The sequence below is a fragment of the Suncus etruscus genome, chromosome 12 (genome assembly GCF_024139225.1).
Source record: "Suncus etruscus isolate mSunEtr1 chromosome 12, mSunEtr1.pri.cur, whole genome shotgun sequence".
In the NCBI taxonomy this organism is placed as follows: Eukaryota; Metazoa; Chordata; class Mammalia; order Eulipotyphla; family Soricidae; genus Suncus; species Suncus etruscus.
This window is the reverse complement of record NC_064859.1, coordinates 79,794,755-79,818,556: the sequence shown is the minus strand read 5'-3', so window position 1 is coordinate 79,818,556 and position 23,802 is coordinate 79,794,755. Positions and strand designations below refer to the sequence as shown.

General features: G+C 34.6%; 1 protein-coding gene across 1 annotated transcript in view; it reads right to left on the bottom strand.

Moving 5' to 3' along the window:
* The window catches only part of LRATD1 (LRAT domain containing 1), an 836,105-nt gene that overhangs the window by 637,855 nt on the left and 174,448 nt on the right, over window positions 1-23,802 (bottom strand). The gene's annotated exons all lie outside the window — the stretch shown is intronic.

Here is a 23,802-nt window from a genome sequence, read left to right as displayed (position 1 = left end):
TTTTAAACAATGAATAAAGAAGATATGCTAACTATGCTTTAAGAAAAATCATGTATCTCCTATATCAGAAAGTAAAATAAGAACTTGCTTTTTTATTGCCAATTTACCACTCAAGTCCTGAGTAGTCTCAACCCCTTTAAGAAATTGAATGCACTTGGATTTTATTTTCATTTAAAAAGAATGAAATAATCATAAAGAAATATTTTGAAACCTAAGGGAGCTGTAGTAGGACTTGAGGTAGGACCCTGGCTTGCTATAGAAAAAGCAAAACTCTTTTAGTTCTGATTTTCTAAAAATTTGCTATGAGATCCTTATTTTTAAATTACTTTTGATGTACTTAGGCTCTGTTTCCTCATTATAAAATGAGTGGGTTACCCAAAATGATCCATAAAACCCTTTTCTTCTCTTGAAAGAAAATATACCAATTCTCATAATTTACTTCTAAGTATTGAGGAAAATGAAAACTTCAGACAAGTAATTTCTTTGTAAGTATTTTAAATGAATAGTGTAAGTGATATTAGAGGAATAAATGTTTAAAATGCTTGACAGAACACTTTCATGTCTATATTGAAACCCTTGAAGAATATGGATTTATATGTTTAAAAAAGTTGTTTGATTAATTCAAACCATTCTTAACTAGTCACTGGTGCAAACTTGAAAACACACTTTGCTTAAAATGAATCTCTGTAGATTCTTTATAAGAATAAAGATATGCTTATTTAAAAATAATTTATGGGGGCCAGAGTGGTAGCACAGTGGTAGGGTGTTTGCCTTGTACATGGCTGACACAGGAAGGATCTGGATTCAATCCCCAGAATCCTATTTAGTTCTCAAAGCCAGAAGTGATTTCTGAGCTCAGAGAGAGGAGTAATCCCTGAACACCATTGGGTGTGGCCCAAAAAACAAAAATAATTAAAAGTTTATGTATAGTTTGTATTTTTTGCTAATTCAGCTTGTTACATAAAGATACCACTTAGTGAGCTGGGACTTGAGTTCTGGGGCCTGATTCTAAGTTCTAACTCTGGCTCTGTGACTTACACCTGAGAACTGTGTAAGTCATTGAACCACACTGTTGTAGCAGTATTGTGTAACTGTTTCTACCTCAGAGACTAATAGTTAAAATTAGTTAACTTTTATAGGTAGAATTCTATGTGGTATATAGCAGATATTTGATTAGTGATGCATTACTAGAATAGCTTCATTTAGTCATTTACTTTTTTTAATTTTTAACTTTTTTTATTTTTAATCACATACCAAATGAAAATGTTTTGTTTATAATCTATTGTTTAGTCTTCACATTTCATTTCCTATTTAAGTTATTGTTTCCATTGTTGGATTTTGTATTGGGAAGTTAAGCTTTGAGGTAGGAATAAAGAAGAAAGGGAAAAGCAAATGTCACTTCTGCAATTCTCCATTATCATGAATTTTAATAAATTTAGTCATACATGAGATAGTGATTTGGGTGAGGTGAATAGATTTGTCATATTTGATTAATGATTTATGGAATCTATAAAATTGATATGTATACAAAATTCTATCTAAAATGTATGGGTGCAATTTTCCGGAGGAAGAGTTCTCTACATTCTTAGATGGTCCTTCAAGAATCAAGTTCAATTTTGACTGTAAAGACAAAGAACTATACAACTTTGGGATTTGGGCAAAATTACTCAGGGGAACATATATTATGGAAAATTGATAACTGAAGGCATTTTTGGTACAACTGAAAAACTGGTGTTTTGACAGTTCCTTCAGGCTAAATAGTAAGAACAAGAAAATAAGGAAAAATAAAGAGCAAATTTTTTAACAGATGACCCAGCTCATTATCTATTTCACAGAGATAAATGTTACCTCAATAGTACTTGAGGAACTCTCACCTTACGCTAAAGATTTTTATATAAAATTTAGACCTATTTTACTGTTTTATATATGTATAATAATGATCTATATACTTGTATTAAATGTATTATATAGGCATGTAGTCATAGTTATATGACTATTATGTATCGTGGTTACTTTGATATTTCTGGTGTCATGTATTTTGCTAAAAAAGAATGTCTGTTTTTTTGCTACAGTGCCAAAATTTATCACTTCAATAACAAAGAGATGATTGACTTGCTGTAACATAATGCTTTCTTTGAAGAAGGATATGTAAAGGCATAATGCATTCTGGTTCAGGGAATTTGGGGTAAGAACGAGAATTAGTCTATCTTCAAAGGAAGCAGGATAGATACTCTTGAGCTAATAGTAGTGGCCACATCAAATTCAGAGAGTGTATAGCTGGTTTTGGGATCAGTTGGTGTCAAATTGAAGTAAGATGATAGCATTTATTAGAAATAAATGAGAATGATCCTTTCATGCTATGAAGACTCAAGTTCCTTTAGTACTGCAAAGTACCCCTATAAAACCAGCTTCTACTTTTCTTTTGATGGTAAATACTTATTAAATCATTTTGTGGGGGAATTAATATTATTGTCAACATCCTTATTATATTCCCTTTAACATGATAGCTTCTACTTTTATGTGGCATAACTCACTTGATTTGAAGATTGTCCAAATTTCAATATGTGACTCTGATACCTATCCTGGCCTTAATACCTAATCCCATTTAGATATCTTTTAATATATGTAAAAGGTTTCAAATCTTGAGGGTCAACTGTGTAAAAGCCTCATCAAGAGAGTTCCTAATTCTTTATAAAATTCTAAGTAATCAGAATAATTTGAGGAACTGGGGCAATAGCACAGTGAGTAGGCCTATGTTGGTAAGCTACCTTGCATGTGGCCAACTAGGGACTGACCTGGATTTGATTTCTGGCATCCTATCTGGTCCCCTGAGCCTGCCAGGAGCAACTTCAGAGCACAGAGCTAGGAGTAACCTCTGAGCATTGCTGGGTGTGGCTCCAAAACCAAAATCAAAACAAAACAAACCAAGAAAGGAATAATTTGCACTGTTGTATTCATTCTGTGTATTGTTTTCTGAAAAATTCCTGATAAATTATAGAAATAATCAATAAAAATTAATTCTTTTGAGCTACATAAAAAGGACTAAATTTTTTTTAGGGCTGAATTTTTTTTATTAAAAAATAAAAGAGACAGTAATAGGCTAGGTACAGAGGGGACCACATATTCTAGCAGCCCTGGGGGTGAGGGAAGAGGATATGGGAGGTAGGACAAAAACAGAGGAGTAGGGAGGACAAACCATGATGGGAATCCCCCCTGATTTTATGTAAATATGTACCTAAAATATTATTGTCAACAATATGTAAGCCACTATGATCAAAATAAAAATTATGTTAATAAAAAAATAAAGTAAAAGAGACATAGGGCCAGAGCTATTGTACTGTGGGTAGGGCATTTGCCTTGCATACACCTAGGCTTGATTCCTTGCATCCTATATGGTCCCCCAAGCATTGTCAGGAGTGATTCCTGAGTATAAAGCCAGGCATAACCCCTGAGCATTGCAAACTATGCCCCCCCCCAAAAAAAAGGAAAGAAAAGGGGGCACACATAATAAATGCACATATCTGCTATGGGAACATAGGTTATCTTAAACTCCTTCCTATGTTGTCTATAATTTAGAATTTTAAAGGTCTATAATTTTTGTTAAATGTACTGTGTTTTAAAAGTAAAGCATGCAGGGGAGGCTTTTGCTGACATGATAAACTGAGAGGCTTCAAGCCTAATGCCTTCTACCAAGCTTAAATGGAACTAAGGGGCCTTTGTTCCCCCAACAACCTTCCCCTTTTTTCCTTCTGGATTCCAGGGCCATCCCTGGGCCCCTGTCCAGGATGGCCAGCGAGGTGGGTGCTGGAGAGAACTTTAAAGGGGACCCCAGGCCTTCCCCACCCCCCACCCAGCACAAGAAGGGTGAGCTTGGCTAAGTCGCCGGCAACTTTTCTTTCCATCAGTCTCCATTATCAAAACCATGTGGTTGAGCTCAGGTGTGTAAAGTATAGATAGTTTAACAGGATATCATAAGGCTCATAATCTTAGAATGCTTTTAGGAAAGGAAAGTATATGCTCAAGACCCACTGGACAGTATTTCATGGTATAAACTCCACATACAGGGCCTACTACCATATCACTTAGCTTTCTAGACTTGAAAATTATGATTGCTTTTAAATATGCTCTATACACAATTTAATTCATGAATCCTTTCTTCAGTAAAGTTTACCATCTCTAACCATGATTGGTCTAGAAAATGAAAAACCTTTACACCAGACTAGCCAGCTTTATATATATTTATATATTTTTCTTTTTATTTAATTTTATCTTTTTTACTCTCTTTTTTAAAAAAAGTGTCCTTTCTCACTGCAACTTAGTCAATTTTTCAACTGTAAACCATGGATTTATCCCCAGGTATGCCGATATCAGAGCATGAGTATATGTGTTTGCCATACCAATGTCTGTCCAATGTCATCTGTAACATATGTCTATTTCATGGTATTGACTCCGCATAAGACCTCATTACCATTTCACTTAACTTTCTAAACAAAATACTATTATTTTTTTTCTAGAAAAGGCACTATACACAATCTAATCCATGAAGCATCTCTTCAGTATAGTCTACTATCACCAAGCATTACTGGCCCAGAAAATGGAAAACTGCCTTTTTCTTATTTTATTTTATTTTTTAATCATTCTGTCCCATTTTATTTGGGTCAAGAAAGACTATTTAAGACCATCAAACATGGGAAGAGAGTTGAACATGATCTTCCATTACAAAATATCTGCTGATAATCTGAGATGCAAATCAAATAATATGGGAGATGCAAATCAAAACAACATAAGATATCACACCATAGAGACTGGCTTACATAAAAATATACAAGAACAACCAGTGCTGTTGTGGATATGGGGAGGAAAAGGACTGTCATTAACTGCTGGTGGGAATGTTGACTGGCCCAATTTCTTGGAAAACAATATGGGCAGTCCTAAAAAATATAAATAAGCTTCAATTGAAACCAGCAACTCCTCTTCTTTGAATATAACCCCGAAGACCAAAAACACAATGAAGAAAAGATATCTGAACTCCTTCAGCACTATACACAGTAGCCAAAATGTATATAAACCCAAGTGCCAAAGTATAGACAACGGATAAAGAAACTATGGTATATATACAAAACAGACTATTACTCAACCAAAAGCAGGTACACTTATGCAAATTGTTGCTACATGGAAGGACCCAAAGAATAATATGCTGAGTGAAGTTATTTAGAGGAAGATAGATCAACACAGAATGATCTTTCTCATGTGGGATATAAAGAAACATAATAATAGACTAATGAATACCCAAAAACAATAGAAGCAAAAATCATGAGAGCTGGTATTCAGTATAACACATGCCACTTGATGGGACTCAGGGAAAGGAAAGGAAGAAGGCAATGACAAAGGTGGAGGAAAGCATTCAACTGGATAAGAGTAATAAAAAAAACTTACACTGAAAAATTGAAAATTAAAAGTTCTTGTAGAAGTCTTGTAGTCTTGTAGAAGCAGACTGGTAAGTGGGAAGCAAATAAGCATGGGAATTGGGGCACTTATGGAGGAAAGTAGAAAATGAAGTGATTGGTATTTATACATTGTATGCCTGAAATCCAATCATGAAAATTTTGTAATTTCATGGTAAAATAAAGTTCAGGATAATATTGTTGAATGTAGATTTATTTTAAAAAATGAGTAGAAAACTCAATGTAAGGACATGTATAAATATATAATAATAATAAAGTGAACTTATCTGTACATATTTAGATAACAGTGCAGATAATGTAATAGTGATGTTGTTAACTATTAAATACTCTTTAATGGAAAATTGACAGAAAATGATCTTTGTTTATTTTTGGCTCTATTGAGATCTACTTATTTACTAACTCTCTGCTGTTCTCACTATAATGCCATTATTTTTATTTCATGTTATATGCCAAATCACTTTCACTAGTTACTAATTTTAGATTATCTGCTTAAAATAGGTTAGTTTCTTTCTATTTATTTATTTATTTATTTAGGTTTTGGGTCACACATGGCAATGCTCAAGAGTTACTCCTGGCAATGCTTAGAGGTTAGTTCTGGCTCTGCGCTCAGAAATCGCCCCAGGCAGGCTCAGGGACCAATCATATGAGATGCCGGAATTCGAACCACCTTCGGTCATGGGCTGGCCACTTGCAAGGCAAATGTCCTACCAATGTGCTATCTCTCTGGCCCCATGTTACAATTTCTAAGTCATCTATGCCCAGAATAAATATGTATTTTATTGCTGGCATAGGTTTAACCTTTGCTGTTAACTTTGCTATTTTTTTTCATAGCAATAAAGGGAAAATCAGAAATCTGATTGGTCTTGAAGAATATGTCTGTGCAAAGTTGCCAGCTCTCAGACTCATTCACTTGATCATCTGGTATAGGATGGACTCTATAAACAGAGCAGGATTTGCAAAGAGAGGAGACCACTCTTGTGTGAATCGACCAGGAAAAATCTTTTATTCATAAACGTAACTTGAACATCTAATATGTCCTGGCATTCAGTTCACATTCGGGGAAACAATGAAATATGAAATTACCTTACTCTCTCAAGTAGCACAGGGATTCAGTGGGGGAAAAGACATAAAAAAAATACTTCAGAAAGGCAAAAGTTAAATTACATACTAGAGTTAAAGGTAGGCTTAAGTTCTTCTCATTGTGAAAAACCATAATTTCCAAAAGAACAAGAGTTTCTGAGATAAAATATGAGAACTCAAACAAATATTAAATTTGGAAATAATATAAAAAAGCTACAATGTGCTATTTATAAGAACTTAAAACAAACTTTTCAATGGCAAATAGAATAGTATTTTCAATGGCCAATAGAATAGTATTTTCAAAGTGTCAAGATAAATTTTAGTAATTATACCTTCTCACCTGACAATTTAGCTGGACATAGAATTTTTCCCCACTTAATATTTGTTTTACTTAGGCTGGAGTGGTGATGCAAGCGGTAGGGCATTTGCCTTGCACGTGCTAACCTAGGAGGGACGGAGGTTCGATCCGCTGGTGTCCATATGGTCCCCCAAGGCAGGAACGATTTCTGAGCGCATAGCCAGGAGTAACCCCTGAGCATCACCTGGTGTGACCCAAAAAACCAATATATAAATAAATATATTTGTTATATTTAATTAAAAATGCATACAGTAAAAAATAGACCTTTATAATAAAAGATGAGAAATGTCCTGATAGAGAGAGGTATTGTTAGAGAGATGAATAAGCAGCAACAGAATCTGTGACATGATATCTATAATAATAATTTTCGTCCTTATTCTCATAAGTTCTCTTAAGATCCTTGGAATTTCCTAAGTGGGAGTATTAAGGGTCTTTGAGATTATGTTAATGAGCTACCTTATGGAAATTTTTTAAGTAACCTAAAGATAGGGTAAGAGAACCTACCAATATTAAATCTAATCGTTGACCTTTGTGGGAGGGGTTAAGGACTGGACATTGAATAATAATCAACCATGTCTATGTAAACAAGCCTCAAGTAAAACCTCAAAGAAAAGTTTTGAAGATCTTGTGCATACTTAGAGATACCAGAAAAGTGACATGTCTTGAAAGCATAGATACTCTATGCTCCTTAGCATTTCCCTTGGTTTATGAATCACTCCACTATGATTCTTGAGTTTCAACATTGTAGTGTAAGCTGGCATGTGTGTGTATGTGTGTGTGTGTGCACGTGTGCGCATGGGCTCACTGCTAGTGGTCAAACCTAAGGATCATGCATACACAGTTGCTATATCACTGAGCTCTATCTCCAACTCCTTACAGTAAGCTAGTAAACCCCAGTAAATAATGATAAGTTTTGTAATCTATTCTATATAATCAAATCCTTTGAGCAGAGCTATAGAAACTTCTGATAAATAGTAATTTTATAAAAAGCACAGATTGCAGTTTGGATTTGGATTTGGTTGGCTTTTGAAGTGGTAGTAGAGGGAGAGTATCCAGTCCTATCTGAAAGAACTCCTAACTTGTCAAATATGATGCTATATCCAGGAGGAGTGTCAGAATGATGCTCTTAGACCAGTACACATAGGGAAGCTCAGAGAAGTGAATAGCAAAGGACCAGCCTTGACTGTTTAGGAAAAATTCAATTTACTTTGACCACTGTCTTGAAGCATGAGTAGCAATCATCCAGATTAAAAATAGTTGCAATGGAAAGTTCATTTTAAATATAAAATAAAGATATTCCCAGATTTTAAAAAGTTATGTTCATGGAAATGCATAACTGAACTTCAAAACTATGGTAAAAGTTCTTTACTTGGGGCCGGCGAGGTGGCGCTAGAGGTAAGGTGTCTGCCTTGCAAGCGCTAGCCAAGGAAAGGACCACGGTTCGATCCCCCGGCGTCCCATATGGTCCCCCCAAGCCAGGGGCAATTTCTGAGCGCATAGCCAGGAGTAACCCCTGAGCATCTAACGGGTGTGGCCTGAAAAACCAAAAAAGAAAAAAAGTTCTTTGCTTGATAGACCATTCTTTTTTTAGTTTTTCAAAGGGAAATGATTTAAAATATTTAATTTTATTGAAACCATTGTAATTTACAAGTTCCAACATAGTTGGGTTTCACACATTCTTGAGTGCCACCTCCAAGCATGTGAACAAGTTTTTTCTTTGCTTCAGGAATCAGATCTGCACATTAGCTGTCTTGTAGAGGTTTTTCAGCGAACTAGCTTGTTTCTTTTACTTAGAACTTACCTTGACACTCCTGATTATATTTGGAGGGTTTATATACAGAACTCTGTATATAATCGTTTATTGTGAGAAACATGGTAAGAAAAATGGAAAGGACATAAACGTTATAGTCAGATCTAAAAGGGTAAGACATTCAGATCTTCTGTCTCTTTTTGGTAAAATTATGATTAGTAATATACACTGCATTATAAGACCATTGAAAGGGTAAATGAGAGGGCAGATTTTCTAGACAGAATCTTGAAAGATGATGATGTACTAATAGTCATCATGACATCACATGCACATAATGCATACATAGTTTGACATGTGTAGAGTTGGTCAAGATAAATCATATGCTACAAGAAAAATACTTTGAAAGTTATTTTGAAGAGATGAGAAGGCATCTCATTGGACACGAAGTAGGAAATTATTTAAAGAGAAAACCCAGTACAGGTGGTGTTGGTGGACAGGAATGAGTAGGTTCTGAGCTACACCCATTTGGACAGATGGAGCAGAGACAAGTGGGGATGTGAGGAGGTGTGTGTGAGGAGGTGGTGACAGAGTACTGAAGGGCAGGACATGTGGATCACAGGAGTGGATAATGATGTGGGTGGAAAAGAACAGTCGGAATGCTAGTTGATATGTGTGAAAGCAGGAAATTGTCCTAGAGAATATGAAATATTATATATGCATCTTGCTTGTAAGGTTTTAGGTTCTAGAGACATGAATTTCTTTGCAGCTAGGTAGAGCTATAACCAGTTGCAGAACTCATATTCCAATGTGAAAAATTTTTTAGTTTGTTTCACAATTTCTGAATACTTTATTAAGAAGAGTATATGTAATCTTAATCATAATTACTTTAGTGAAAAATATGCAATTATATAAATTATAGCTTATCTTTCTATATAAATATTCCAGCATTTTTGTTTGGCAGCAATATATCTTTCTACCTGATCAAATTATTTATATAATTTATTCATTATTTCAAATACTCTTTATTATAGCCAGTGTAACATGGTTACTATAGTGTTAACATTTATGTCTTGGGTTACCACACCTTCTTGACTGTGAATGTGATAAAGAGCCTGCAATTATATTTTTAAATCATTTTTACTTTGCCTTCAACTATGCTGTCCCCCATCTTAATATCCTCAATTCTGTTATGAAAGTTCTGTGATTTGCTGTCACCAGATATTGCCTTCCTGTATATTGTTTCTCTATATTTATAATATATTATAAATTACTTATAATATATTATATATAATATATATAAATAAAATAATATATATTATTTTTATTTGACCTAACAGGACACCCTCTAGTTGGGAAAAGTGATGCCTCCCATTTTCTTTCTCCTATCTATGAGTTGTTTTAGCTACTTGTGGGTGTTTATTTTACCAAAAAAACTTCAGGTGTGTTTGATCCACTTGAAGAATATCTGAGTATTATTATTACTGGGATTGCATTAAATTCTGTACAATGCTTTGAGGAGTATTGCCATTTTAATGATGTTAATCCTTCCAATATGTTAACTGGGTATGTATCATTTTATTTCTTTTAATAGCATTTTGTAGTTTTTCTCTGTATAGATCCTTCACCTCTAGTTAAGTTGACTCCAAGGTATTTGAGTTTCTCTGGTACTACTGTGAATGGCATTGTTTTTTTAATGTCTACTTCTTATTTATCATTATTTATGTATAAGGTCATTGATTTTTTGCATGTTAATTTTGTAGCCTTACACTTTGCTCTATGAATCTAATGTTTCTAGAAACTTTTTGTCTGAGTCTCTAGGGTTTTCTAAATATAGTATCATGCAAACAGTGAGAGCTTGACTTCTTCCTTTCCTATTTGGATGCCCTTGACATCTTTTTCTTGCTTAATTGCCTACTTGCTATGGCAGAACTTCCAGCACTTTGTTGAATAGGAGTAGTGAGAGAGGGCAGCCTTGTCTTGTGCCAGATTTTAGAAAAGGCTTTTAGTTTTTTTCTCCATTGAGTATAATATTACCAAGGGCTTGTGTAATTGGCCTTTAATATATTGAGAAAAGTTCCTTTACCATCTTGTTGAGAATTTTTTTTTAATCATACATTTGTGTTGAAAATTATCAAATGCTTTCTCTGCATCTATTGATATGATTACATGCTTTTCATTTTTTCTTTCTGGGGATATGGTGTATTACATTGATTGACTTTTATATGTCAAACCATCCTTGCATTTCTGAAATGAAAATTACTTGGTCATGGTGTATTACCTTCTTGATGAGGTGTTTGATCTTATTTGCTAGGATTTTGTTGAGGATCTTTGCATCTTTGTTCAACAGGGATATTGGTCTGTAGTTTATTTTTGTTTGTTTTGTTTGTTTTTTTTGAAGAATCTTTGTCTACTTTTAGTATCAGGGTGATGTTAGCTTTATAAAAAATATTTGGAGTGTTTCTGTTTCTTCAATTTTCTAGAGGAGCCTGAAAAGGATTGGTGATAGTTAATAATTCATTAACTATAGATTCATTTGTTAATTTGTTAATGAATCTATCTGGCATGGACTTTTTTTTTGAGGGAGGGGAAAGATTTTGATTATCATTCTAATTTCTTCAATTGTGATGAGTTTGTTCAGTTATGCTAGATCATCTTGGTTAAACCGTGGAAGATTGTAAGAGTCCAAGAATTTATCCATTTCTTACAGGTTCTCTTGTTTTTTTGGCATAGAGTTTCTCAAAGTAGTCTCTGATTACTCTTTGAATTTCTGTAGTATTTGTAGTGATCTCTCCCTTTTTATTTATAATTTGGATTATTATGTTTCTCTCTCCCTTTCATTGTCAGTTTTGCTAGTGATTTATTGATATTGTTTTTTTTCTTCAAAGAACTAACTTTTGCTTTCATTAATCTTTCAGATTTTTTTACTTCTACTTCATGAATTTAAGCTCTATAAGCTCTAAACTTTGTTATGTCCTTCTGCTGAGCCATTTTTGGCTCATTTTATTGACCACTTTCTAATTTTATAAGCTATGTCATTAATTTATGTAGGAACCTTCTTCCTTTCTGATGAATGCTTGCAAAGCTATAAATCTTCCTCTTAGTACTTTGTTTGCTGTGTCTTACAAATTCTGATAATTTGTCTTTGTTTGCATTTGTTTAAAGGAATCTTTTTATTCCCTCTTTTATTTTATCTGACTTATTGTTTGTTCAGTAGTGATCTACTTAATTTCCAGTTGTGAAAGTTTTCCCTTTGTGTCTGTCATTCACTTCTAATTTTAGTCTGTTATGTTCTTAGAAGGTGTTTGTACAATTTCTATTCTCTAGATTTTATGGAGGTATGTTTTGTGGGTCAAAATGTGGTCTATTCTGGAGAAAGACCATGTGCATTGGAGAAGAATGTGTTTCCAGGTTTCTGGGGATGGAGAGCCTTATGTGTGTATGTATATATGTGTATATATATTGTATATGTGTATATATTAGGTCACTTTATTCTGGTTTTTTTTTTAGAATGAGTATATTCTTGTTAGGCCTGGTTGACCGCACAAAGGGTGACAGGCAGTGTTGAGTTCTCCCACTATTATTGTGTTGCTCTTGATGTCTTCTTTCATATTTGTTAACATGTGCTTCAAATATTTTGCTGGTCCCTCATTGGGTACATATATTTTTAGGAGTGTGATTTCTTCCTGTTGTACATATCCCTTGATTATTAGGAAATATCCATCTATGTCTCATAACTTTTTTAAGTCTAAAGTTTGTGTGATCTGATATCAATATGTCCACTTCAGCTTTTTTGGGGGCAGGTGGTTGGGCCACACCCGGTGACTCTCAGGGATTACTTCTGACAATGCCTTCAGAAATTGCTCCTGGCTTGGGGGACCATATGGGATGCTGGAGGATTGAACCATGGTCCGTCCTAGGTCATCCCTATACAAGGCAAACACCCTACTACTGTGCCACTGCTCTGGCCCACACTCTAGTTTTTTTTGAAGGGAATTGTTTGTTTAGATGTTTGTCCTTCAAACTTTGATTTTGAGTCTATGTTTGTTCTGACTATTCAGATGTGTTTCTTGTAGGCAGCAGAATATTGGATTCAGCTTTTTGATCCAATTTGTCACTTTGTATCTCTTAACTGGTGCATTTAGTCCATTAACAATGAGAACAATAAATTGTCGTGTGAGTTCATGTCATCTTTATGTAGGAGTTTGGTGTGTATCTTGGTCTGTCTTTTCTTAAAGTAGATATTTAAGTTTGTTTTTAAGGCTGGTTTTGAGTCTGAAAGTTTCTGAGCTTTTGTTTATCATGGAGCTATGTATCCTTCTTTCACACTTGAATGTGAGTCTGGATGGGTGAAGTATTCTTGGTAAAACATTTGTTTTCTTGAGTTTTGTAACTGTATTACATCACTACCATTGGGCTTTGAGATGTGTGTGTTTGAGAGAGAGAGAGAGAGAGAGAGAGAGAGAGAGAGAGAGAGAGAGAGAGAGAGAGAGAGAGAGGTCTGCTATAAATCTTAAAGATGCTTTTTTGAATGCAATTTCTCTTTTTAATCTTGCCGCTTTTAGTATCCTATTCCTATCTGTGGGATTCATCATTGTGACTAGGATATGTCTTGGGGTGGATTTTTTTGGATCTCTTATAGCTGGTACTCTTCAGGCAAGCAGGATTTGGTTGCCTGTACACTTTAGCTCTGGGAGTTTCTCTGCAATAATGTCCTTGACTATTGATTCTTCATAGGAATTTTCTTCCTGAGTGTCTGAGACGCAAATGATTCTTATGTTTTTCAGTTGAGTTTATCAAAGACTTCTATTTTCATCTGTTCACATTCTTTGAGAGTTTTTTCCATTGTTTGTTTGTTTTAGAATGCTTTTCTAATCTTTTTTGTTGTATGGAGTTGTTATGCATATCTTCTTCCAGCTCATCGATTCTGTCCTCAGCCACTGTTACTCTGTTGGAAAAGCTTTTTAGTAAGATTTATTTATATTGTCTACCATGTTTTCCAGTCATTTTATTTTAGTTTATATTTTTCTCATTTCTGTTTTTATAGCTTCATGAATCTTAATTGTTCAGTTCATTCCATGATTTCTTTGAGCTCTATAAGAACCCTTCATATTTATTTTCTAAAGTCCCTATTTGAGAGGCTAAATAGGTGGTTGGCATTTTTCGAGACATCACAGCTGCCATCTTTATTCTCTATTCATGGTGAAGGCCTGTGTTGTTTCCTTACTGTTATGCTTGTAGTGTGGTATTTCCTATGTATTGTGCTAAGTTGATTTGATTAGGAAATGTGCGAGGCCGAGAAGTGGCTGGGCTCCTCTGGCTTTGGCTTTAGCGGTGGGGTCAGCTCACTTCAGTTTACAGTGCAATCCGAGGGCTCTTCAGGGTGGGGTGGGTCCTGGCACCAGCAATGGGTTAGGATGGCACCCGTATTGATGCATGCATTTCTGATGCAGAACAGGCCCCACCCTACTTGGGCAGGGTCAACTCACCTCCACTGATGTGTGTTCCAAGGGCTCTTTGAGGTGGTGTGGAATGACACCTGTGTTAAATTATGCATGGCTGGTGGGGAGCAGGTTCCACGCATCAATAAAGATCCTCAACAACAAGGAACTTGGAAGTTAGAGTTAATAGAACAAGGTAAAGAGTAATTAATACTCCTTGTTGAGAAATGTGCAAATTCTTCATGGCTACAACACAGATAAGTCCTTTCCCATCAACATTTGATGGAAGTCAAGACATGCTATTATAAAACATGAGCATTTATTTTAAGAAAAAAATTAACATCAATAAACTAAAAGATGACCAAAAAAAGGATAAATGACAGAAATTATATAGGGCAGTAAGGACTTGCATATGGTCAACCCCGTTTTGATCCCTATACCCCTGAATCCACCAGGAGTCATCCCTTATAGAAGTGCTGTGAATAAACCCTGAATAGAGCTGAGTGTGGCCTCAAAATTGAAATAAAAGATAACTGAAAAAGTATTTTAATATTCTTCCTCACCAAATATTTCACTTTGTGTCTCAGGAAGAGATGAATTATAAGAAGTTAGCTCACTTTATGAAAAATCTCCAAGTTGGAATTCTCCTTGTTCCTGGCATTGAAGAAGAATTTTATGGAATAAATTCTTCTCCAACTTGTTATACTTTGACAGCTTTGATGACTCCACACTTGAAGTATGAAGTCATAACCATGACATTGTTTCTGTAAAAATGAAGTGATATTTATGGAACTACCGGGACACAGAGCTAAATATTGCACCATTTTGGTCCCCAGAGATGTGCAACCAGATGTGGAAGACAGACATGTTAAGGTAAAACACACCTACATAGCAGTATTTGTGTTGGAAGGATAAGAAGATAGCAGGGGGTAATGTGACTTGCATTCCTGACATTAAATCTTCAAGAATTTATAGTCACCAGGTAGATAAAGGAAAGGAACTCTTCTACAAAGTGAAAATGCTTGGATCATTGTATTAGTGTGATATATTCAGGAATATAGATAGAAAAGTAGACAACTAAAAAAAGAAGTGACCAATGTAAAACAAAGATTTTAGACTAATCTAGAGTGTTTTACAAGGATGAGAGAACCTCTGAAAAATTTAAGCAGAGATTTATCAGAAGACAGTTTTGTTATATAATTTTTCAGATGACAGAAATAATGGATGAGCTGTAGAGGGTTATATTAAAGTCAGGGCAAGCAGTTGTTTGGCTATTCAACAATCTTGGCAAAAAAGAAAGTTAGATGGAATTGTAAAAGTGGTAGAATTTAATTATCAGCTGGAGATTATGAGGGGAGTTTGGTACAGCTCACAGATTTCTAGTTTGTTCACATTCAGTAGTCAGACTACTGAATATAATCAGTGATACAGAAGCAATAACTATTTTTTTTGTGTGGGGTTTAAATTTATGTGTATGTATATATATGATAAATTCAGTTATACATTTTCTGGATTTGAAGTAGATAAGCATTCTTGAGGTTAATAAATCCTATATGTGTTTCCTATATAAAAATTATGCTCTAGATTTTGGGGACAATAAAATAGATTTGACTTGGAGTTGAGAATCGATATCTGAGCTTGAGATAAAGATGTGTCACCAGTATATAAAAAAGTAGTTGGAAGGTAAGGGGAAGGATGGAAGAGATTTCCAAGTACAAATGATGAACAGAACAAGCTCCATGTTGAATGAAATCATTTTTCCATTTGAAATTATAAGTCAGAAACTTCAGATCTTATTCATTGTTGACACAGCCTTCGGGTGTTTTCCCAATGGGCAGACTTTGGTTGACAACAAAGTGTAAATGCCAAGAGCTAGATTTAGTCAGTAAAGAAATCCTTCCCAAAGCGAGAAATGTTTGGCTCTCACTCTGGGACTGTATGTGCTCATTTTTTAACAACTCTTGGTCGTTTGGAGTTTAGATCTGGGGCCAATATATTCAAACTAAAATTTTCAATGAAATAACTCTGTGCCAGAGAAGTGTAGAAGTATTTATTGAGCCTCATAGCTAGTCACCTGCTATGATCTGAAGACTGTCAACTTTTATTTTTAGTGTTTTTTTTAAATGTCATAAACTTGGATTATACCTTCTGGAAAATAAATGAATTAGAAACCATAAAACTTTACTTCTTTTTTTGCTTCAGTGTTTGTGCTTATGGGGCTGTGTAACAGAATGTGTGCCTGCATAAAAACATTAAACAATTCTTTCTCATTTATTATTAATATTTTTCTATGTGTAACTATTTTACATACCTTAATATCTGGGGTCATGTAAATATTTTTCAGGTGAAACTAGAAAAAGTTTATAAAAGCCCTGATCTAAATTAAAAGGTTATTGATGTTTTTCAGCCTCTATTGTGTGAAATGGTATCTCATTGTTTTGACTTGCATCTCCCTGATGACTCATGATGTGGAAAAGTTTATATATGATGTTTGGCTATCTATATTTCTTCTTTGAGGAAGTTTTTGTTCACTATTCTTTCAATACTTGGATGATGGTAGATTATTTTTTCTTGAAAGTTCATGGACCCTTATATATATCTGACCCTATATCATATGGATATTTGTGGATAGTTTCTCCAACTTCTTGGATAGTTTTTGTATCCTAGTAACCATTTTCTTGGAGGTGCAGATGCCTCTTAATTTAATGTAGTCTCATTTGTTTATCTTTACTTCTACTTGCTTGGCCTGTAGTGTTTAAATTCAAGATGCCTTCATCTTCAAAAGAATAGGAACAACCAGTGCTGGCATGGATTTTGGGTAAAAAGGACTCTCATTTACTGCTGGTGGAAATGTCAAATAGTTCAGCCTTTTTGGAATACAATATGAATATTTCTCAAAAAAAAAAAAAAACAACACCCTAGAAATTGAGCTTCCATATGATCCAGAAACAACTCTCCTGGGAATATACCCTAGAGTCTCAGAAACACAAGGCAGAAAAGCCCTCTGCCTTCCTACTTTCATTGCAGCACTATTCATCATAGCCTGAATCTGGAAACAACCCAGTAGTGCCAGTCCATGCTACGAAGCTTACCACAAATAGCAGGCGAGTGCATTTAGGGCAGAGAAGGAAAAACCACTATGATAATGATAGTTGGAAGGGTTCACTCTGGCAAAAAATAGGTGCTGAAAAAAAGATAATGTAATATTCATGATATTCTCTCAGTAATAATACTACAAACCATAGAGCCAAAAAAAAGGGGAAGAGAAACAGAGAAGAAAAATATCTGCTCCAGAAGCAGTGGTAGGGTGTAGGGTGGGAGGCAAACTGGGGATATTAATAACAGAAATGTGCACTTGTGAAAGGTTTTGTACATAATATTACTGAAACTTGTTCATGTACATCTTTGTAATTGTGTATCTCATGGTGATTCAATTAAATAATTCATCTATAAAAATAAAACAAATGGTTATTTTCAGTCACTAAATTTTGATTTGGCTTTTTTTTTATATAACTGAAAGGTGGTTTATAATTTCTTTGCAGTTGTTCCTTAGAAATGTTTGGTAAAGGTCATCATGCCTTTTCTACTTATCTGATGTTATGGAATGAACCAAGTCCCTTCCCCAGTTGAATCTGTAATTCTGAGTACCTTAGAATGTGCCTTTATGGGGCCGGCGAGGTGGCGCTAGAGGTAAGGTGTCTGCCTTGCAAGCGCTAGCCAAGGAAGGACCGCTGTTCGATTCCCCCGGCGTCCCATATGGTCCCCCCAAGCCAGGGGCAATTTCTGAGCGCTTAGCCAGGAGTAACCCCTGAGCATCAAACGGGTATGGCCCGAAAAACCAAAAAAAAAAAAAAAAAAAAAAAAGAATGTGCCTTTATACGGATGTTGGGCCAATAATGTGGAGATTAATTTTAAATAAATATTTAGGATGAAACTTTAATGCAGTCTGAATGTTTCCCCTAAAATAAAAAAATTAGATGGATATAAATACAAGGTATGTGTGTTTATACAGAAAATACAACTGTGAGGTTAGAGCTAGGGGAGAAACAAAGCATGCTAACTCCTCCATTTTGAACTTCTAGTCTCCAGAAATATAGAAACAAATTTTCACTTAAGGCACCCAGGTTTTGGAATTTTGTTTTTAATAGTCCTAGCTAATGCATTTGCTACATTTCACCTATGCCATGACTTTACCAAGTCACGCCATTTCCAACTGTTATGCAACCTCTCTCTTATTTACCTTCTTTTTTTTTGTTTGTTTGTTTTTTTTTTTTTGTTTTTGGGCCACACCCTGTGACGCTCAGGGGTTACTCCTGGCTATGCGCTCATAAGTTGCTCCTGGCTTCTTGGGGGACCATATGGGACGCCGGGGGATCGAACCGCGGTCCGTCCTAGGCTAGCGCAGGCAAGGCAGGCACCTTACCTCCAGGGCCACCGCCCGGCCCCCTCTTATTTACCTTCTTTTAAAGTTTGTCATCCCCAAAGTTTGTATCCCTAAAGTCATTTTTATTTCCAGATTTCTGTAACAGATGTGCTATTGATTTTCCTTTCTTTGCCTGAAGATTCCCAAAATTATTTGACTTATTGTCTTCTTTTCAGGAATCTTATCATTCAGTACCCTTCTGGAATTTTAGAGAGCAAACAAAAGGTGCACACCCCAATTGCACGCAGGCTGCTACTAACCTCTTGAATTGTTTCAGACCCCCATACCCCAGCAGTGTTTTTACCCACTTTGGAGTCTTTTCTCTCTACAGAATAATTCTTCATACATCCTTTAGACCAGGACTTTGTCCTGGTGCAAATTGTGACATTTGGATCATAACATGTAAAGGGAGAACTCTTCTGAGCAGTGTGCAATTTGGGGGGATAACACCCAGAATTGCTCAGGTTTCTCCTGATTCTGCATTCAGGAATTATTTCTGAGGTGCTGGGTGAAATGCATGGGATGCTGGGCATCAAAGCCCGATCTGCCATGTGTAAGACAATTTCATTACTTATTGTATTACTGCTCTGGCTCTGCAGCATGTACTTTTTAGCAGCATACCTGGCCTGTACTTACTCAATTTCTGTGTTGTCTTCACAATCATGACACTCTATCTTTGGAATTTGCCAGTATTTTATGGGCTTAAAATTATTTTCTATAGAGAACCAATATCTAAAATTGAGCTTAAACACAATTCTTTTATTCATCTGATCCTTAGCCCTTTCATAATTACCCATTTTCCTCTGATAAGTCTCCCAAATACTCCGTATTAGAGAAATAAAAGGGGAGAAAGTATGATATTGTGGATGACCCTATCTTAAGTCTAATCTCACCAGTAGCTCAAAATTGTTACTTCTGAGAGATGATGTCAAAAAATCATTTTTATAAATGCAAAACTATGGAAATTATTTTAAAGTCTCAATCACGTTCTCTCAGACATGCAAAAAAACATGACTATTTTTCTCTGCAAAAATCACGATGGATAATAGTTTTTAGTTTATTTCTATGTAAGCTTTAGGGCTATTAACTAATTTTGTCCTCACAGATCCCTGAGAACATGACACTATACGGAAACTTCATTTTTCTTTCTTCTTTCCTCCTGTTTTTGCATTTCATTCAGCTGTGCTCAGGGATTACTTTTTGCTCCGCACACAGGAATCTCTCCTGGTGGATTTAGAGAACTAAATGGTATGTCAGGAATAAACCCTAGTCAAGTTCATGCAAGGTAAGCATCCTGCCCGCTATACTATCACTCCAGTTCCAGGAATCTTTATTTTTTTTATTTATTGTATTAACGACTTTATTGGTGATACAATAATTTTCACAAATATAACTGCTAGTGAGCTCTTTTCCAGTAAAAATGTTTAAATCAAGTTTCTTACTTTTTAATGAACAACTAATGAGTACCGAGTCCAAAGTGAGTCCAGACCAGCTGCCTTGGTCACCATGCTTTACAATGAAGTATACATAATGTGACCACTATTAAAAATCATGTAATCTTAGGAATTATATTTAAAAATTGAAATAAAAACAATGATGATGTTGACATAACAGTAAGGTATAAAACGTGGTCTTCCTCATCTTAGCCTATGTTTTAAACTGATTATATTTCTCTGAATTTAGTTTATTTCTCAATAAATTAATTTGTCTTTTCTCAATCTGGTTATATGATTAAATAATGTCTAAAATTTGATACTAGGCAGGTACATAAGAAATCTTTTTTTGTTGTTTTTGTTTTTATATTTGCATCAAGGCAGTATGACTTGATTTATCCATAACACCATGAGTTAGGAAGAAAAAGGATGGTTATGATAACAGATGTTAAACATGTAAAACAACGAATACATTTTTAAAGTTTGGGGAGTAATGTGTGAGTGGTGTGCGGGTGTATATATATGTGTCTTTTTATGTAAGAGAAAATAATGGAGAGAAAGCAGTAGTCGTTAGGAATATTTAGTGCCCAGTACTTCTGTAAACGATCTCATTTGTTTTCAGAATAACTTTTATGTTTTCAGAGCCAACTTTATGTATAATGCCAAATGTTGTGCCTGAGTAATATGCATTCAATGTAAGTGTCTGACCCCCTATACTAGTTTGCAAGACCTTCAATTGAGTTGAAAGAAAAACTGAGCATCAGAGAAGTTTACTTAAGGTGACATAGCTAGTGAATAGTAGCTCTGTCATTAAAACCTGACCCTACATGTTTCTAAAACCTAGCTTCAATTGTATAATTTTGCCTTCATGAAGCACTTTGGAGTTTTTAAGTTTTATAAATGTATGTTTCAAAATAACTGTCAAGCCCTAATCATAGTTTTTAAAAAAATCTATAGGTGTTCATGTTTTTCTGAAATGAAATCCAACAGGGATAATAAAAGTAACAACTTAGTACCCACATGAGAGAGACAGAATTCTCTCCCAGGTCCTATAACAAAACAAAAAAATTTAAAAAGCAAATACAGGAGTCTGTAACATTCACTATATTTCTGTGTGTGCACTTGTACATACAAAATATATGTACATACATATACAAAAACACACAAACTTGTGCCTATACATGATTTGAAAATTCTTAAAATAGTTTGAATGACTGTGAAAAACTTTTATTAGGATTCCTGGAGGACACAGTTCTAATAATGTCCATTTATGGGAACAACTTTACAAGAAAATCTTTAGGAAAATTATACTCCATAATAAATATAAATTACCTTGAGATAATTGCTAACTTCGTAATCATTTTAAAGTTCAATGAGAAATTCATAAATAAATAGAATATGTTATGATTGAGATACTTTAAAAATTATGTTTGAACTCATGAAAGTAGTAAACATATTAACAATTGCACTATTTAAATAGATGGGCCTCAGGGACATGCATTGGGCCTGAGAAAAGTAAAGGACTATATAAATAACTTCTGTTAGTAGATGTTTTTTTTATTTTTTAATAGAAAAACTGAAGATGCCAGGAGACTACAAAGAAAATGAAAGAATATGTGATGCAGAATTTCACAAAATAAATGAACTGAGTAGAACATGTACCCCTAGGGATATCTGACAAATAACTGAAAATGAAATGGATTGAATTTTATAAGAAAAAACTTCTTTGATGATAAACAAAGTGATTAGCACTGGTTTTTATGGACAAAAATATTGATATTATTCTTGGTCAGAGTCTCCTTGGTTTTTGAGATATTGCATTGTGAAGGCCATCCTTCCTTCTAATCCCATTTTACTGCCTTTAAATTGACAGCCTTTATACATTTCAGTAATTGTAACTGTATTTCAGTTTTCATAATAAGTGTTATATTTTAGATGTATTCTGGCTAAAGATAATGAGATTTTAGATGATAAATTTTATTTGCAAGGAAAGTAGAGGAAAATATTCTAGGATTCATACCTAGTGTGATATGCTTTGTGTAGTAAGTTTTGAGGGAATCTCTGAGCAGTTAATAAAAAAAAAAACATTGATTAGGGTGTAGAAAAAGTCTTTCTGATTCTACTCTATTTCTTTTCTTCTCACCATACTTTAGGGCCAAGAGTATTCTAGGCAGCCACCTTTTAAATCTTTGCATTTCCTCGGGCAGTTATTCTAAATTCCATATATAACTGATATTTATCCTTCTTTCTTTATTTAACATGTTGTCTTCCAGTTCTATCTATATTGTGCTAAATTACATGATCATACCATTCCTTAGAGATATGTGACATTATACTCTATTTTATCACATATTTATGATCCACCAATCTGTTGTTGGACATGTAAGTTGATTCCAACTTTAGCTATTGTACTGAGTGCTGCAATGGATAGTGGAGTGCATACATCATTTCGAATGAATGTTTTTCTGTCCTGGGAATAGATATCAAAAAATAAAATTGCTGTGTCATGTTGTAGGTCTATTATTAGTTTACTGAGAACCCTACAATCATTTTCCTCAAGAGTTGAACATGACAATATTCCTATCAGTAGTAGATGAGAGTTCCTTTTCTTTACCATATCTCTGCTAACCCAAATTGTTTCCAGTATTTTTATATGTGCTATTCAGACGAATTTAAGATGATATATATTTATTGTCTTGATTTGGATTTCTCTGATGATAAGTAATAATGAGCAATATTCATGTCCTATTGTTCTTCCTCAGAGAGGCATCTGTTTATTTTTTCTCTCTCCATTTGAGGTGGGAATGATAAACTTTGGGAGGTTAATACTTGTGAATACGTTGTATATTCTAGATATCAACCCTTTATGTGATGTGTTGAGTACAAATATTTTCTCCCATTCAGTCAGCTGTCTTTTAGTTTTAACCTATTTTTTGCCATATAGAAACCTTTTATCTTAATGTCCTACTTGTTCAGTTTTGATTCCGTAAACTATGCCATTGGCCTTATGTCATTGAAGACTTTTTTGAGGTCTAGATTTTAGAGTGTTCTACCGAGGTTTTCCTCAGTGTACTTACTTTACAGATTCAGGTTTGATGTAAAGGTCTTTGATCCAATTTGAGTTGGCTTTTGTGTAAGGTGTCCCAACACCATTTTTTGAATAGACTTTTTTCCATTTCATATTCTTGGCTCTTTTGTCAATAGTTAGTCAGGGGCCAGAGAGATAGCATGGAGGTAAGGCATTTGCCTTTCATGCAGAAGGTCATTGGTTTGAATCCAACCATCCCATACGGTCACCCAAGCCTGCCAGGAGCAATTTCTGAGAGTGATGCCTGGATGAGATCCAACCCCCCCCCCGCAAAGTTAGTTGATTATATATGTGTGGGTTTGTTCTTGGATAATCTACTTTGACCCATTGATTATTAAGTCTATCTTAGTTCTAATACCATGCTGTTTTGATCACTATTTATTTGTAGTACAGCTTCAAAGTCAGATAAAGAGATGTGTCCCAGTTTCTTGGATTTTGTATTTATTTCTGTTTTTCAATATGTTTTTGGCTATCTTGAGTCTTTTATGATTCCACACAAACTTTATAATTGACTTTCTAAGTCCTTGAATATGTTGCCTGTATTTCAATAACCATCTTACCTTATAGCAAGTTCAGTAAGATTGTCATTTTAATAATATTGTTTCTTCTGATCCATGAGCTTTATGATGATATTTTGTTTTTATTTTTAAACATTTTATAAATATTTTTATTTTAAATGTGCTAACAAGTATATAATATTGATTTTTGTGTATATAATATTGATTTTGGTTCCAGAGATCACTTTATTTATGCATGTGAGACAGATG